General features: G+C 40.6%; 1 protein-coding gene across 2 annotated transcripts in view; it reads right to left on the bottom strand.

Annotated features, from left to right (window-relative positions):
* ZNF217 (zinc finger protein 217) overlaps positions 1 to 14493 on the bottom strand; it is a 49655-nt gene extending 35162 nt beyond the window's left edge. Inside the window, exon 1 of one of the 2 annotated variants that reach the window (XM_016192505.2) lies at positions 14364 to 14493. The gene's annotated coding sequence lies outside the window, so the exon portion shown is untranslated. Of the gene's footprint in view, positions 1 to 12890; positions 13018 to 14363 lie in introns of those variants that run through there. The other variant, XM_060185146.1, reaches the window with a different exon arrangement.
* Positions 14494 to 17617: the final 3124 nt, after the last annotated feature.

Genomic DNA, 17617 nt, shown 5'->3' with positions numbered 1-17617 from the left:
GAGGGGCCACGAATAAGCTCAATTTAAATAGGCTTCAATACAAGCCTGACTTTGCCTTTGATTTATCAGGATAGTACGTAAATAATATTGTTTATATTAACTGTCCCATTGGCAAATTTCATTAGTGCCTTCAACCCTTAATAAGCACGATTTATTTATGGCTTCTAATATTCTGGATGGTCTTCCGAGGATGGCTTCACTCATGTAAATGTAAAGTTTCTTTTAAAAGTACAAGAAACTTTGAGAGCAGTTCTTTAAAGCTGTTTGTCCCACAAGGGGAAAACTTTAGGAGGAGGGGAAAGAAGAAGATAGTTAATGTTTATTAAATTCCAATTTTTATCATCTGGATACAGAGAGCCACATCTTCCATCCACTTTTTTATGTAGCTAAAACCTAGAACTCAAACCACGTATTTCCTTTATATCCCCACCCACCCACGTACCTTTAATACACTAGAGCAAGCTTATATCTTAATATCTCATCTTTGTTCACCTCTACCACAAACCTAGTCCAACAGACAGCTCTCTGCTCTCTCCATATATACTGAGTGAGCATATTCCAAACTTCTGCCTTAATACATTCCCCAACCCATAGCCCAAGAGATCTCTTACAGTGTACATCAGATCATGTCACCGCCCTGCTTAATGGCTTCCTATTGCCTGAGGAAAAAAAGAACAAACTCCAGTCTTGCCTCACCAGCCCTGTATATCTGGCCCTTGCTAGCTCTAGTCTCAAGTCTTGGCAAGCCCTTTACTTAGGGTTCTAAGCTTCAGCCATTAGACCTCCCTGACCTACAGCCTTTCTTCTTGAGGTTCCTTTTGCCCGGCACTCCTCTTTCAGGAAATCCGGTCTGTTCCTCCAGAGGGTATTTTGAAATGGCTCTCTAGGGGTACTCTCTGACAAGGTAGCAGATGTCTGTTCTCCAATTGCTTGGACTCAAATACTCTGGACCTACCTCCTTGAAAACTACATTAACCCCAGAATATTATTTAATGTTTAGAGGCTTCAGTTCCTTATTCATAAAATGGAATGATGATAAAGGATGAAGAAAGGAACAAAAGGAAAGGGAAGCAGAAGAAGAGGAGGAAGATCTTAAAAAGTTCTCATCTCAAAGAAAAAAAAAGTGGATGAGGGGGTATAGATACTCTCATGCCTCTCAGGCTCCAACGTCCCAGGTTCAATCCCCTGCACTACCATAACCAGCAGCAGTGCTCTGGTTAAAAAAAAGTGTAGGGAGCTGGGTGGTGTTACAGGAGATTAAGCACACATGGCAGAAAGCGCATGGGCGGGCATCAGTATCCCTGTTTTGAGCTCTGGGCTACCCACCTGCAGGGGGTTCGCTTCACAGGCGGTGAAGCAGGTCTGCAGGTGTGTCTGTCTTTCTCTCTGTCTTCCCCTCCTCTCTCGATTTCTGTCCTAGCCAACAATAACGACAGCGATAATAATAACTGATGATAAAGAAGGGCAACAAAAGGGGAAAAAATTTTTTTTTAATTTTAAAAAGTAAGGATGGGAACAGACAGCATAATGGTTATGCAAAGAGACTTTCATGCCTGAGGCTTCAAAGTCTCAGGTTCAATCCCCCATACCACCATAAACCAGAGCTGAGCAGTGCTCTGGTAAAAAAAGTAAATAAAAATAGAGTCGGGCAGCAGCGCAGCGGGTTAAGCGCAGGTGGCAGCAAAGCGCAAGGACTGGCATAAGGATCCTGGTTCGAGCCCCCAGCTCCCCACCTGCAGGGGAGTCGCTTCACAGGTGGTGAAGCAGGTCTGCAGGTGTCTATCTTTCTCTCCTGTCTTCCCCCTCCTCTCTCCATTTCTCTCTGTCCTATCCAACAACGACAACAACAATAACAACTACAACAACAATAAAACAACAAGGGCAACTAAAGGGAATAAAAATAAATAAAATAAAAATAATAAAAGTGTAACTCTGGTGATGCATGCCATGAGATGAGATAAATTATATATATTTTGTTTATTTCTTTATTTCCAGAGAACTGATCCAGCTCATCTCTAGTTTAAGGTGCTGCTAGGCAGAGAGCCTAGGGCATTAGTCATTTGCATAACCATTAAGCTATCTTCCCAGCCTAGTATATTCATTATGGTACCCATTTTCATACAATATATTCCACCAATTAATCCTCTCCCACCCACCCCCCTCTCTTTTTTAATCAGAGCACTGCTTTGCTCAGGCTTGTGGGGGGGGGGGTTTGAACCTGAGACTTTAGAGCCTCAGGCATGAGGGTCTCTGCATAACCATTATGCTATCTACCCCCCACTCCCAATTAATTCTCTAAAACTAAGAAGAACAACCAGAAGGAAGAGGGCTAAATGAAGAAATAGCTGCATCATAATATAACTATCCAAATAAATATTTAGGGTTATAAGACTCTTTAGAAAATTAAGGAAAATTTATTGTCTGAATTTTAGAGGCCTACCACAGTTATAGACACTGAAGATGGATGCCACTTATAGAGTAAGCAAAAGGATGTCCCTATTTTCTTTGGAATGTATCAGAAAATAACAGTCTTAAATAATTCAGAAATGCCCCAGTATCCTGTGGTCTTGTTGGTGTTTCCATTTTCTAAATGAAAACTTTAAAAATAAATAAATTTTTTAAAAAAATTCAGCAGGGGTAAATAGCATAATGGTTTTGCAAAGAGACTTTCATGCTTGAGGCTCCAAAGTCCCAGGTTCAATCCCCTGCACTACCATAAACCAGAGCTGAGCAGTGCTCTGTTAAAAAAAAAAAAAACAGAAAAAGGTACTGACTTACCAAAGAAAGGAAGAGTGCTGGGCAGAGAGAACCTCAGGTCTAATAGCTCTAGTTCAGAAAGAATCCCTCATGGCTGAAGCTTAGAGAGAGATAGACAATAGCAGATGGAGTTGTATTTGCAGTCCTGAGGGGAAGTTGACTAGGAAAAGTATTCAGTCTTTGATTTCACTTTTCTCTTCAGCTCCTTCCCCTTTGGTGGAGATTAATGCACTCAAGAAAGAGAAATGAGGGGGACCGGGTGGTAACACACATAGTATGAAGTGCAAAGACCAACACAAGGATGAGTTTGAGCCTCTGGCTCCCCATGATATGGGGGGGGGGGGGGTCCGCTTCACAGGCGGTGAAGCAGATCTGAAGGTGCCTGCCTACCCTTCCCTCTTCCCTCAATTTCTCTCTGTTCTATGTAACAAAATATGGAAAAAAAAAAAAGGCTGCCAGGAGCAGTGGATTCCTAGTGTTGGTAGCAAAGGCCAGTGATAACCCCAAAGGCAAAAAAAAAAAGAGAGAGAGAGAGAGAGTAAGAAGGAGAAAAATTAACCAGAGCATCATTCTGGGATATATGATGTCACTACACACCACCACCGAAGGTTACAATAGGAACTTGAAATAAATAATGAATTTATTTGTTAAAATACATTAATTACAATTTTTGCTTTGTGGGGTAGGCCAACCAGAGAATGCTTTAAATACGGTCAGGTTGAATATGAGTTCAGCCAACAGAGCATGCAGACTTCTGTTATTGATCTGGTATCTTTCTTGAGTTCGACAGTGTTTACCAAGTCATCAGTCCAGCAGAAATACAGACACGTCTTGTCACACAGAGACTTTTGAAAGCCAACCCTGATAACATCAAGTACCTCCCTAAAAGTTCTAATGTCTTTTGAGAGTAAAAACAAAATTTCTGGTGCTGTGACTGGCAGGCTCTGGAGGACCCCTTTTAAGAACTTTGCCCCACACCTGTGGACATCTAATTTTTTATAAAGGGGCCCAAAATATTAAATGGAAAACTTTGGATTTTAGTCCAAGAGTATGAGAGTTACTGAAAGGAAAAGGAAGCAAAATTGAAAGAACTATTGAAATTCAAAAATAAGTGTATCCTGAGTGAAAGATTATCTCCCAAGAGATCTCATCCTGGTGAAACAATGATTGCTTGGCAAACTTGAAGGTATAGTCTCATTTCAAGTTGACATTTTCCTCTCCTTATGTCAAGGGTATGATCATAGAATCAGAACTGTCACTGATAAGCAAATATGGCACTTAGCCAGCTGATCTTATCAACCTTCACCATTTTATTATTATGACTTTCCCTTAAAAAAGGAAGCTTGGGGGGTCAGGCAGTAGTGCGGCAGGTTAAGCACATGTGGCGCAAAGTGCAAGGACCAGTGTAAGAATCCTGGTTCGAGCCCCCGGCTCCCCAACTGGCAGGGGAGTCCCTTCACAGGTGGTGAAGCAGGTCTGCAGATGTCTATCTTTCTCTCCCCCTCTCTGTCTTCCCCTCCTCTCTCCATTTCTCTCTGTCTTATCCAACAACGAACGACATTAACAACAACAATAATAACTACAACAACAATAAAACAAGGGCAACAAAAGGGGAAAAAATGGTCTCCGGGAGCAGTGGATTCATGGTACAGGCACTGAGCCCCAGCAATAACCCTGGAGGCAAAAATAAATAAATAATTAAAATAGCTTATAATGGTTGTGTAGCCTGCTTGAAGTCACATAACTAACAGTTATTTCCCTTTCTTTCCAGACCACAAAGAAGGCAATTTGAACCCAAGATCAAACCTCAGCTCTCTCACTAACCTAAATTTCCTCACTTCTAAAAATCTACTTCTATGCACATTTCTTGACACCCTATTTCCTGCATGTTTACCAGTTGGCCACATGTGGTTCTGGGGCAAGGCTGACACCCTCACCCCACCTTCCTCCCATCCCCCTATCCTGGAGCAGCAAAATTTCCTTTGGTTGTGTCAGGGTTAGTCTCCTCCCACCTCCTCCTCACTCCCTAGACTACCTGCCTACCTGTACAGTGCCAGTCAGCCTTCTCCAATAGGCTGAAATTTTTCCTTTAAAAGTAGAGAAGAAAGGTTATGTACACTGATGTCCCAGCAGCAATTAGCAGAGTGCTTTTTGCTCAGAACTGGGCAGCAATAAACAGGGGTCTAGAAAATTAAGATGTCCTAGGCTGGGCCTAAAATCTGCCTTCCTTTACATTGTCCCTCAGAGCTAGCCAATTGATAAATCTTACTAATCCCATCACCCCATACAGACTTCCCTCGCCATCCAAAAGCAGAGTGAAACCTTTCTTAAGCTGAAATGGTGTAAAGCTAAGAAATAATGACCATTAACTTATTTAAAAAATTGCTTGAGCTTTCCCAGATTAAAAAAAAAAAAAAACCTACTACATCATATCCAGTAACAGAAAACTTCAAATAACACTAACATACAGTAGCAGTATCAATACTAAGAAAAGAGTTCCAAGGAACAGAACTTGGCAAAGCCACTCTAGCTCTCAGAAAGTTTACTACAAAACAAACCCCCAGACACTCTTCCCTTTTTTGTTTCTGTCATATATGTGAAAATCCTCTTTTAGGATCTCTTTCAGATAGTCAAAACAAGTGCTAATGTAAGTCTTTCATCAAATCAAAAAAAAAATTTTTTTTTTAAAAACCAGGTGCGGAATTATAGCACTTTTATCCTACAGTCTTGTCGATCATTATTAAATCAATTTTTAAAAAATCAAGGACTGCCTGTATCTCTCTCAAATGTACCCTTACTGTGCTTGGCAAAAATCTTCCATTTGGGGAGTCTGGTGGTAGCGCAATGGGTTAAGCACACGTGGCGTAAAGCGCAAGGACCTGTGTAAGGATCCCTTTTCCAGCCCCCGACTCCCCACCTGCAGGGGAATCCCTTCACAAGCAGTGAAGCAGGTCTGCAGGTGTCTATTTTTCTCTCCCCGTTTCCCCCCTCTCTCCATTTTTCTCTGTCCTATCCAACAACGACGACATCAATAACAATAACTACAACAACAATAAAACAACAATGGCAACAAAAGGGAATAAATAAACATTTTAAAAAATCCTCCATTTTGTGGGTTAAGCGCACATGGCGCAGAGCACAAGGATCCCAATTCCACCCACCGCTCACCACCTGCAGGGGAGTCGCTTCATGAGTGGTGAAGCAGGTCTACAAGTGTCTTATCTTTCACTCCTCCTCTGTCTTCCCTTCCTCTCTCGATTTCTGTCTGTCCTATCCAACAACAATGACAGCAATGACAACAATAATAACAACAACGATAAATAACAAGAGCAACAAAAGGGATACCGAGCCCCACCTGCAAAGGGTTGGCTTCATGGGTGATGAAGCAGATCTGCAGGTATCTATCTTTCTCACCCCCTCTCTGTCTTCCCCTCCTCTCTCGATTTCTCTTTGTCCTGTCCGACAGCAATGACAACAATAATAATAACAATAATGATAAACAACCAGGGCAATAAAAGGGAAAAAAACAGCCTCCAGGTGCAGTGGATTTATAGTGCAGGCACTGAGCCTGGAGGGCAAAAAAAGGGAAAAAAAATCTTCCATTTTCCTAAAATAAGTCATGGTTCCTTCTCTTAGGATACAAAACCACACCATGGCCTCATCCATCCTTCCAGCTGTATTCATTCCATAAATACTTCTTGACCACTCCTGCTTTTTCCTCCATCACTCAGGTAGTAACTACTGCGATACAAAACAACCTGGATTCCTAACCCTTGTGAAGCTCATATTTTAATAGGAAAAATAGACACTAAGCAATTAAAAGCATAAATAGATAACCAAATAATTATGGTACCTACCTGGACACAAACATACAGAAAGGTCATCACTGCAGCATTGCTTATAACAGTGAAATATTAGCAGTAAACTACATGTTTATCATAAGGAAAATGGCCACATGAATGAGAATAAAGATATAGCAGTTGGAAAAATTTAAAAAAGAAAAGAAAAAAAGAGCTATACACACTCATAGGACTACATAGCTAAAACTTTTTTTTTGCCTCCAGGGTTATTGTTGGGGCTTGTTACCTACACCTCGAATTCACTGCTCCTGGAGGCTTTTTTTTTTTTTTTTTACCTTTTATTGCCCTTGTTCTTTAACACTGTTGTTGTTATTATTCATGTCATTGTTGTTGGATAGGACAGAGAGAAATGGAGAGGAGGGGAAGACAGAGAGGGGGAAGAGAAAGATAGACACCTGCAGACCAGCTTCACCACTCGTGAAGCGACTCCCCTGCAGGTGGGGAGCCAGGGGTTCGAAGCGGGATCCTAACGCCTGTCCTTGCGCTTTGCGCCATCAGAGCTTAACCCGCTGCGCTACCGCCCGACCCCCATTGATTCACTTTTTTTTTTTTAAATTTTTTTTTTAATTTTTTTTATTTTATTTATTTATTCCCTTTTGTTGCCCTTGTTGTTTTTTTTATTGTTGTAGTTATTATTGTTGTCGTCGTTGTTGGATAGGACAGAGAGAAACGGAGAGAGGAGGGGAAGACAGAGAGGAGGAGAGAAAGACAGACACCTGCAGACCTGCTTCACCGCCTGTGAAGCGACTCCCCTGCAGGTGGGGAGCCGGGGTTCGAACCGGGATCCTTATGATTCACTTTTTTAATTGCCACCAGGATTATCAAAGGAACTCGGCACCTGCACAACAAATCCACCAAGCCCAGAGGCATCCTTGCACCACCTCCGTTTAAAAAAAAAAAAAAAACAACAATAGGGGGTCGGGCGGTAGCGCAGTGGGTTAAGCGCACTTGGCGCAAAGCGCAAGGACCGGCAGAAGGATCTCGGTTCGAGCCCGCGGCTCCCCAGCTGCAGGGGAGTCGCTTCACAAGTGGTGAAGCGATCTGCAGGTGTCTATCTTTCTCTCCCCCTCTCTGTCTTCCCCTCCTCTCTCCATTTCTCTCTGTCCTATCCTACAACGAACAACATCAACAATGGCAATAATAATAACCACAACGAGGCTACAAAAACAAGGGCACCAAAAGGGGGGGGGGGGGAATGGCCTCCAGGAGCGGTGGATTCATGGTGCAGGCACCGAGCCCAGCAATAACCCTGGAGGAAAAAAAAAAATTGAGAGGGAAAGAGGAAATAGAGACATAATGGTTATGCAAAAGGCTTTCATGCCTGAGGGTCCCAGGTTCAATCCCTGATATCACCATAAACCAGAGCTGAGCAGTGCTCTGGCAAAAAATAATAATATAAATATAATAATAAAACATTAATAAAGGAAGAAAGGGAAGAAACAAATTCAGCTATAGGAGTTGGGAAGACATACTCAAGAAGTATAATACTCTAATATAAGCAAGAGTCCAAGGCAGTTTAGTGTTGGTTAAGTATTTCTATATTTTTACATGTAAAACATAGTTAAAATTTACTTTTGTCATAAGAAAACAGTTGCTGTGGTCCAGGAGGTGGTACAGTGAGTGAACTGTTAGATTCTCAAGCACCGAGTCCCCAGTAAATTTGACCCCCAAGTGCCAGAGTGATACTCTGATTCATTCATTTTCTCTCTCTCTCTCTCTCTCTTGTTAATAAATAGAGTGGGGAATGATAGCATAATGGTTATGGAAAAAGACTTTCTTGCCTGAGGCTCAAAAGTCCCAGGTTCAGTCTCCTGCCAGAAGTGAGCAGTGCTCTGGTTTAAAAAAGAATAATAATAATTACATTAATGAATTTTTTTTAAGTTGCCAACTAACAGACTTCCAAACTACATTAAAAGAGACAGGGAATAAAATGCTGAATATTTCCATATGCTGTTGCTTCTTGATAAACGGCTGATAAATTATTCTCTGCTTACCCACCCCACTCTTGTTGGCTCTGCTGCATGTCCCACCTCCCTTTGAATCTCCTTAAACACACAGGCTACCTGCAAGCAAAAATCAATCTGCAACCACCTTTCCTAGCCCCTAAAAGCCCTATGTAAGGGCCACTGCTGTCACCCTTTGTTCATTCATCCTTCCTTTATGACATTTGTTGGATCATGCCTAGTGGTGAATATGTTCTTTTTTTAAATTATTTTAACATTAATTCATTTACTTATTATTGAATAGAGACAAAGAAAGAAATTGAGAGGGAGAGGTAGAGAGAGAGAAAAACAGAGAGACAGCTACAGCACTCCTTTACCACATGTGAAGCTTCCCCCTGCAGGTGGGAACCAAGGGCTTGAACCCAGGTCCTTGAGCACTGTAAATATGTGTGCTTAACCAGGTGTGCCACGGCCTGGCCCCTTAATTTTCTTTTCTTTTTCTTTTTGCCTCCAGGATTATTGCTGGGGCTCGATGCCTGCACTAGGAATCCACCGCTCCTGGAGGCTGTTTTTTCCCCTTTGCCCTTGTTTATCGTCGTTGTTATTGTTGTTGTTGTTGGATAGGACAGATAGAAATTGAGAGAGGAAAGGAAGGCAGAGGGGGAGAGACAGATGGACACCTACAGACTTGCTTCACTTGAAGTAACCCCCCACACACAGGTGGGGGGCCGGGGCCTAGAACCGGGATCCCTAAGTCGGTCCTTGTGCTTCGCGCCATGTGCGCTTAACCCACTGTGCTACCGGCCGAAACCCCGACCCCTTAATTTTTTTTCTACCTGAGATGACTCCAAAATGGAAACCAGTCAGTTTCCTCTATGCACTAGATCAGAAGCTGGTACACAAGAAGTATCTTAACATCCCTGAGTTTCTTCATTCACTCACTCAATTATTTATCAAGAACCTATTGTGGAGGTCAGGCGGTGGTGCACCTGGTTAAGCTCACACATTAACAATGCTCAGGGACCCTGGTTCAAGCGCCTGGCCCCCACCTGCAGGGGAAAAGCTTAACAAGTGGTGAAACAGGTCACAGGTGTCTGTGTGTGTTTCTCTCCATCTCTACCTAGCCCCCTCCCCTCTCAATTCTATCAAATAAAAAATAAAAAAAGAAGAACCACCACCTACTGCGTAGTAGGCAGGACTCCAGGCGTTGGGATTGTAGTGGAAAAGTACACCAATCAAAATGCTTTCCCTAGAGTTAACATGTAGTATTATAGATGGTAAGTACTAGAAAGAAAAACAAGGACAAGCAAAGGCACCAGGGAATGGTGGAGTTGACTAATTTAAACACTTAGTCTGTGCAGCCCAGAATGTAGCACAGTGGGTAGAACATGAGGTCCTGAGTTTGATCCCTAGCATTGCATATGCCAGAATAATGCTCTGGATCTCTCTCAGCCATTAGTTGGCTTTTTTTTTTTTTGGGTTTTTTTTTTTTTTTTTTTTTAAATTGTAGTTGCAAACTTCACAGGGGAAGATATCAGAGTAAAGATAGCAAGTGGGAGCTATACAGAGTTCTGGAGAAAGAGCATCTTGGGCAAAGACTCTGAAATAGGGTATCCAGTGTTTCATGAGAACGGCAGAGTTCTGCATGAATTGTGGCTTTGTGGAGTAAAAAGAGAAGACAAGTCTGGAAATTAGGATAGAGAAGGGACATACATGTTGGTGGCTTTGGGCCTTTTGAGGCTGGATTAGACTCTCAATGAAGCTGAAAGCCACTGGATTGTATAAACAGAGGAATAAGGAACTGGTATTAAAAAGGCTTTTTAAATGAACTGATAAACCAAGAACACTCAGGGGGCCGGGTGATGGTTCAAGCCCCCAGTCCTCTCCTGTAAGGGGAAAGCTTCACAAATGGTGAAGTAGTGCTGCAGGTGTCTCTGTCTCTCTCCCTTTTTATATTCCCCTTCCCACTCAATTTCTGATTGTTTCTATCCAATAAACAAAGATAACAAAATAATAATAATAATAAAATAAATAAACCAAGAACACTCTTCAAGTAGTAACACAGATCATCTTCTTGCCAAAATTACTCAAGATATTTATATCAGTATTTTCTGGTTACTTTTACAACACGGAAGCTATCAATAGAAATTAGTAATAAAGAAGGGTAGTTAGCATAATGATTATGCAAAGTAATAAGCATAATGTAAGTTAGCATAATGCTTATACAAAGTCCCAGGTTCAATCCCAAGTACCACCATAAACCAGAGCTGAGCAGTGCTCTGGTGGGGAAAAAAAAAAAGAAAATAATAGTAACGAAAGATAGAAATCAATTCTTTGAGGTCCCAACTATATGCCAGTCTTAACTATCCACCTGATTTATCCAATTCTAGTATTCAGTCAAATTATACTAGCTTACAGGCTTATTTTTATTTATTTTGCCAAGAGCCTTGCTCAGCTTTGGCTTATGACTGAATTTTTTATAATTCAGCTGGGGATGGAACTGAGACCTTTGGTGTCTCAAGCATGGAAGTCCTTTGCATCAAAGTCCTTATGTTATCTCTTCAACCCTTAGCTTGCAGACTTAAATTCGTTGACAGTTGAGGAAACTATATAGCCATCAAAAGATAGCACTTTATAGTTTACTTCTCTCACTTATTTGAAAATAAAGTAGAATTTGTTTTCTTTTTTCTTTTCTTTTTTTGCCTCCAGTGTTATTGCTGGGGCTCAGAGCCTGCACCATGAATCCACTACTTCTAGAGGCCATTTTTCCCCCTTTTGTTGCCCGTTGTGGTTATTATTGTGGTTGTTGATGTTGTTCATTGTTTATAGGACAGAGAAATCAAGAGAGGAGGGGAAGATAGGGGGAGAGAAGGATAAGACACCTGCAGACCTGCTTCACCGCCTGTGAAGCGACTCCCCCGCAGGTCCCCGGACCCTCAAATAAAGTAGAATTCTACAAGAAAATAAAGTACAATTCTAGCCTGACCTAATTCCAAAGCCCATGCTGACTCATACCATTCTTTTGTGTGTGTGCTGAATGACTGACCTTGGCTCTAGAATAGAGAATAATAATGGTAGCCATTGATTAAGTATTTATTATAGCCCAAGCACAGATACAGCATTTCTGAAGACCCAGACTACATCAGTATCCACATTGGCCAGACTGGAAGATGTCAGTGTGACCCAAAAGGTGGTGCACTGGACTCTTACGAGGTCCCAAGTTCAAGCCCTAACATCACTTGCGCCAAAATATTTTGGTTCCTTCTCTCTCTCCTTAAATAAATAAATAAGCAACCCTGAACTGTGACAAGGGGTTCAGATTTTGAAACTTGACTTTTTGGGTTCAAAACAAGATTCCAGGCTACCCAGCTATGCCATCTCATTTGAACTCTTTCTGCTTCCTTTATTTTACAGATGGGGGGGGGCAATGAATACTTACTAGTGAGTCTATCTAGGAAGAGTACTCACCAATGATCACCAATGAAGAGTTTGGAAGGAAGAGAAGTGTTCATTTGCAAAATGTTTAGGGGAGAATTTTGCACGTAGTAACCACTCAATTAAAGCATATTAGTATTGCAGCTGTAGAAATGGCTTGGTTGTTAGAACATTGGACTTGCGTGGTCCGGGAGGTGGCGCAGTGGGTAAGAGTCCAAAACTCTCAAGCATGAGGTCCCAAGTTCAATCCCCAGCAGCACATGTACCACCAGAGTGATGTCTGGTTCTTTCTCTCTCTCCTATCATTTCTCATGAATAAATAAAACTTTAAAAAAAGAACATAGGGCTTGCATACATTCAATCCCTGGCACTATATATCCAGAGCAGCACCTTGGCCTCACTTAGTAAAATAGAGACATCTTTTAGAAAATAAAACCAGGCGAGGAAGATAGCGTAATGGTTATGCAAACAGACTTTCATGCCTGAAGCTCCAAAAGTTCAAGGTTCAATCCCCATACCACCATAAGCCACAGCTGAGCAGTGCTCTGGTGTTTTGTTTTGTTTTTTTCTCTCTATCTAACTGTCTATCTCTCAAAAATAAAATTAATAAAATATTTAATAAAAAAAAAGAAAATGAAAACCACTATTATTATGAAAGCCAATGCCACAGTCATAGAACTCAACAACACTCCGATAACAATCCTACCAAGTCTCTCTCTGCTAAGGAACTGGACAAGTGAAGCAAGTATATTTATAGTAGGTGAGGGAGACAAATTTGGACCTGGATTTATCCCCTACCGAACCTAGTAGTTCTTAATAATTAACCATCCACACCAACACACTCCACCCCACCCCCATATCGCCAAAGCAAGTGAAATTATTTAAAGAAAGCTACCTGATTCTAGGCGAGATTCACAAACGTTGGTCGATAACCTGCTATGAAGAGTTCCTTGGAAATCTCCAAAATGAAAGTCCAGAGGAGTCTACCACACCTCCGTAAGAGAGATAGTTAAAAGTGAGTAGGGGCAGAGAAAGGTGTGGAATTAAAAAGCTCCAAACTGTAGGTGTGTCCTTTCAAACCACACCCTACAGGAATTTACTAGGATTGGAGAAAAAAACTGGAGATGAGATTTAGGTTGAAGCCACACCCTAATAGGGCAATCCCATAATCAAGCATTCAACCCCCTCCCCCAAAAACAGACAGGTGTCTTAACACTTACACATTGTAGTTAAATCAAAGCCCCACTTCACTCAGTTCTTAAAGTTAAAGGTTTTTGGCTTGCCAACTTTCAATGCTACCCGGTTTATCTCGGAAACCGGAATTGAGTAAGAATCTTCATTCTTCCTGGATTCCGGTCCTAACTTTACCTGCCTTCCTCACCTGCAAAATGGGGACAGTCATCTCGCCCATCCATCAGGCGAGGGTTAAATGAGCTAATGGAAATTAATGATGCATTTAAACTGCTGGGCACATGCAGATCACTCAGTAAACGTCAGCCGAATGACATTAAGCCATTATTCTCCGCGGATGTCTCCTGGTTCTAAAACAGCCCTTCCACTAAACTAATCCTTTAGGCTTCCTTAACAACTTTTTTAAAAAAAAGTTAGCATATTTTGTTGACATATTTTTACAAATACCAAACCTGCATGTCCTCTTAAAAATATTTTCAGAGATTATGTTTTGTTCCCACTTGTTGGGAGGAACGACTTCAGTAGTACTTGGAAGAGTGAGATGAAAACAGTAAAAAGCACATGAGGATAATAGGGCTGTCTTTCCTGAACTTTCTCTTAAAAAAAAAAAAAAGTACGAAATTCAAATGCTGGGCTTTTAAGGGCCATCTTGCTAAGTATTTTCTTATCAACCTCGCTTCTGTTTTGTTTTCCTCCCTCATAAACTGGACAGGCAAGTGATACTTTTTCTTTCTCAGTCTCACACACACACATACACCAAAAAAAAAAAAAAAAAAAACAAGGCACATAAATTTCTCCAACCAAACAACTACAATTGGATTTGCAACAAGGATTTATAACTGACATACTATATTCTTTAAAGAAAATAAGAATACTAGGAAGAGAAATAAACAGTTCCTGAAGCAGTTTTATTTGAAGTCTATAAATAAGAACAACGTGTCCCCAAGGAAACAAAGTAGAATTTGGACTCGAATCTAAAATGGCTCTGCCTTAATCCTCTGTTCCCCAGTCGGTGGGGCTGCGTTTACAGGAAACGCCTGCCACAGAAGTTTTCTGCTAGTTTTCAACCGTATTTTTTGTATTGTCTACCCAGCCATATGGAAACAAATGAAATACCATCTTTAAAAAAAAAAAAAAAAGGAGGAAAAAAAGTAAAGTATAATAAAACAAGGCTGACCTGTTCATTGCCACTTTCCTCAGGATGGGGAGAGATGGAAGAAGACATGCAGGCTCCCCTCCCCCTCCAGGACTGGGCTTCCCGGCTGGGTGGAAACTATCTCATTACCAGTTTTCAACAAGTAGACCCGGTTTCCTCCTTTAATCAAAGTTCGTTTATAGTTGTTTGGCACTCTGCGCATGCCATGTTTTCATAACTATAGAAAATGTGTATTTATTTATTTGGAGATGACTAGACCATATGACAAACCTAAGTCAGCCTGAGCCAATGATTTATAAGAGCTCTAGAAAGCCCTGCCTTTCAACATTTTAATAGAGGCTCTCTCATCCTTTGTAAGTGGAAGTGTAAATTGGTACAGTCCTTTTGTAAACAACTCAGTGAGACAAGTCAAGGGCCTTACAAATGTTCATACATTTGGGTGCAGTAATCACTCTCCTGGAATCGATCCTAAGGAAAAGTGTTATGAACAAAGATATTCATGGCAACAGGATTTATTACAAGGGCAAAAATAACACATGCACTCGCTCTCGTGGTTTCTCCTCATAGATACATGAAAACATACAAATGGAGGAATGATTAATTATAACTAATATTTCTTCTTGTACAGTCATTTTAAGTTAGAAAGTTTTGAAAAACATGCCACTGAGTAATAGTTCCAATAACAAAGGAAAACTCAAGGTGTTAAATAATGCTTTTAAGAAGCTATAAATCTTATTATAGTGAGCAAAAAGGGAATATATATAGGTATATATTAAAATGTTAAAATTGGACAGGGGAGATAGCACAATAACATAATAGATATGTAGAGCAGTATTCTAACAACAACAACAAAAAAAGTTAAAATTAGAGAGATAGCTTAATGATTATGCAGATTCTCATGACTGAGACACCAAGGTCCTATGTCAATCCATCCACACCACCAACATAACCCAGAGCTGAGCAGTGCTCTGGTAAATATATATAATTTTTAAAATAATTTTTATTATCTTTATTTATTGGATAGAGACAGCCAGAAATCAAGAGGGAGGGGATGATAGAGAAGGAGAGAGACAGAGAGACCTGAAGCCCTGCTTCATCACTCATAAAGCTTTCCCCCTGCAGGTGGGGAGGGGGGGGGGGGGCTCGAACTCGGGTCCTTGCACATTGTAATATATGCGCTTAAACAGGTGCGCCACCACCCGACCCAAATATATATAATTTTATCAGGGAAAATTAAAATTAACTTATCAGGGAAATTTTAGTATGGAGCAATTATGCTATGATATTAAGAATGTACTGTTGGGAGTTGTATGGTAGAGCAGGGGGTTAAACTCACATGGCACAAAACAAGGACCTCCATAAAGGTCCCGGTTCCAGGCCCCCACCTCCCCACCTGCAGGAGAATTGCTTCACAAGCAATGAAGCAGGTCTGCAGGTGTCTTTCTCTCTCCCTGTCTGTCTTTCCTTCCTCCATTTCTCTCTGTCTTATCCAACAATGACAATAAAACAAGGGCAACAAAAGGGAATAAAGAAATAAATATATTTTTAAAAAAGAATGTACTGTTATGACAACAATAAAACAAGGGCAACAAAAGAGAATAAATAAATGAATAATTTTTTTAAAAAGAATGTACTGTTAATTCACTAGTTGTGATACTGGTATAGATTATCAGTGGAACAAAGTATTTATAAATATATGTATTTTAGAGGCATATTCTGAAGTGTTAGGAGAATGGCCTTGTATGTTAGAATTTATAATACCTTGGCAGGCTTTAAAAAACCTTCGAAATAAAACGAACTCCTTTACTTTGCCAAAAATAAATTTAAAAAATAAGAGTTGATAGTCCTGGGAGGGGAGGAGATAGCATAATAGTTATGCAAAGAGACTCTCATACCTGAGGCTTCAAAGTCCCAGGTTCAATCCCCCAAACCACTATATGCCAGAGCTGAACAGTGCTCTGGTAAAAAAAAAAAAACCTCCCACAGAGCTGTTTATATTGCTGTGTAAGACTTGTGAATGCCCATCATGCTCAGATAAGCCTATGTACATGAAAATGTGAGCTCATAAACAGTCCAAATCCTCTCTTTGGGATAACATGATGCCTTTTGAGATGATGCTGTAAATATAATCAGCTGATAAAAAAAAAAAAAAAAAAAGACCAGCTGCAATGAGCCATTGTCAAGATTAGGAACCATTAAAAAAAAAAAAAAATGATCACACCTCCTGCCTCTTAAATGTTAAGTGGCAAGATACACTGGTTTTATTTCTCAAGTTTCATGCAGTAATCATGTAAGCAGCACAGAGTTCCACATACCACCATGCTGACTCAGAAGGAAGGGTTCCACATTCCTTACTTTGCAGCATCAGAAAAGCACTACTTCCTGTCCTGGAGTTTCCCATTTCATCCAACTATTCAGTCCATTCTACACACCCTACAAGTTCATGCAGAGGATTTCCATAAAGTCTGAAAATGTAATAGTGTTGTTTCATTTACTTGAGTTACTTTGTGTTTTAGTCTATGTTTTTCTATTCTGTTACAGTCTAGTATTTGCAGATTGAATATGTCCTGTGATAACAGTATGTATGTTATTCTTTGTTTTCAGACCTCGTACACTGTTTATGTTGAGGTCATTGGCGGAAGAAGAAGAAATGGACACTTCACCAATTTGAAAATACAGTCTCTTGACTAATGCTAGTCAAAATTCAAAATCCTGGCCTAGAAGGTGGTGGTGTTGCTTGTTATAGTTGTTATAACATAACAACTTTTGTACCAGTTACTTAACTCAAGTTTCTGATGTTAAAAGTTAAAGTGTTAAATGTCTCTGGTAGAACTTAACATAGGATGTGAGAACATGAGGAAGACTTCCCAACCAGATTACATGGTTTTCCAAAATGATCTCTTTGACTATCTTTGAAAAGGCAGGGGCAGCATTATTGCAACCTTAATTGAAATGTCAAATTCTCTAACATTCTCCTTTTAATATTGGATCTAATTTTTTTTTTTTTTTGTTTACCAGAGCACTGCTCAGCTCTGGCTTATGGTGGTGTGGGGGATTGGGGATTGAACCTGGGATATGATGGAGCCTCAGGCTTGAGAGTCTGTTTGCATAACCATTATGCTATCTAACAGACAGACTATGACCCACATAGTCAACGACTGCCACCTCTCCAGATTCAAAGGAGGTCTCGAAACTTTACATCAGGCTCAACCTGACGCTGTTGACTGGCTACGGAAGAAGGACAAACGCTAGAAGAAGAATGCTATCTAACCCCA

Source organism: Erinaceus europaeus, chromosome 1 (genome assembly GCF_950295315.1).
Source record: "Erinaceus europaeus chromosome 1, mEriEur2.1, whole genome shotgun sequence".
Lineage (NCBI taxonomy): Eukaryota > Metazoa > Chordata > Mammalia > Eulipotyphla > Erinaceidae > Erinaceus > Erinaceus europaeus.
Note: the sequence above shows the minus strand (reverse complement) of the source record. Positions and strands in the feature narration are given on the sequence as shown.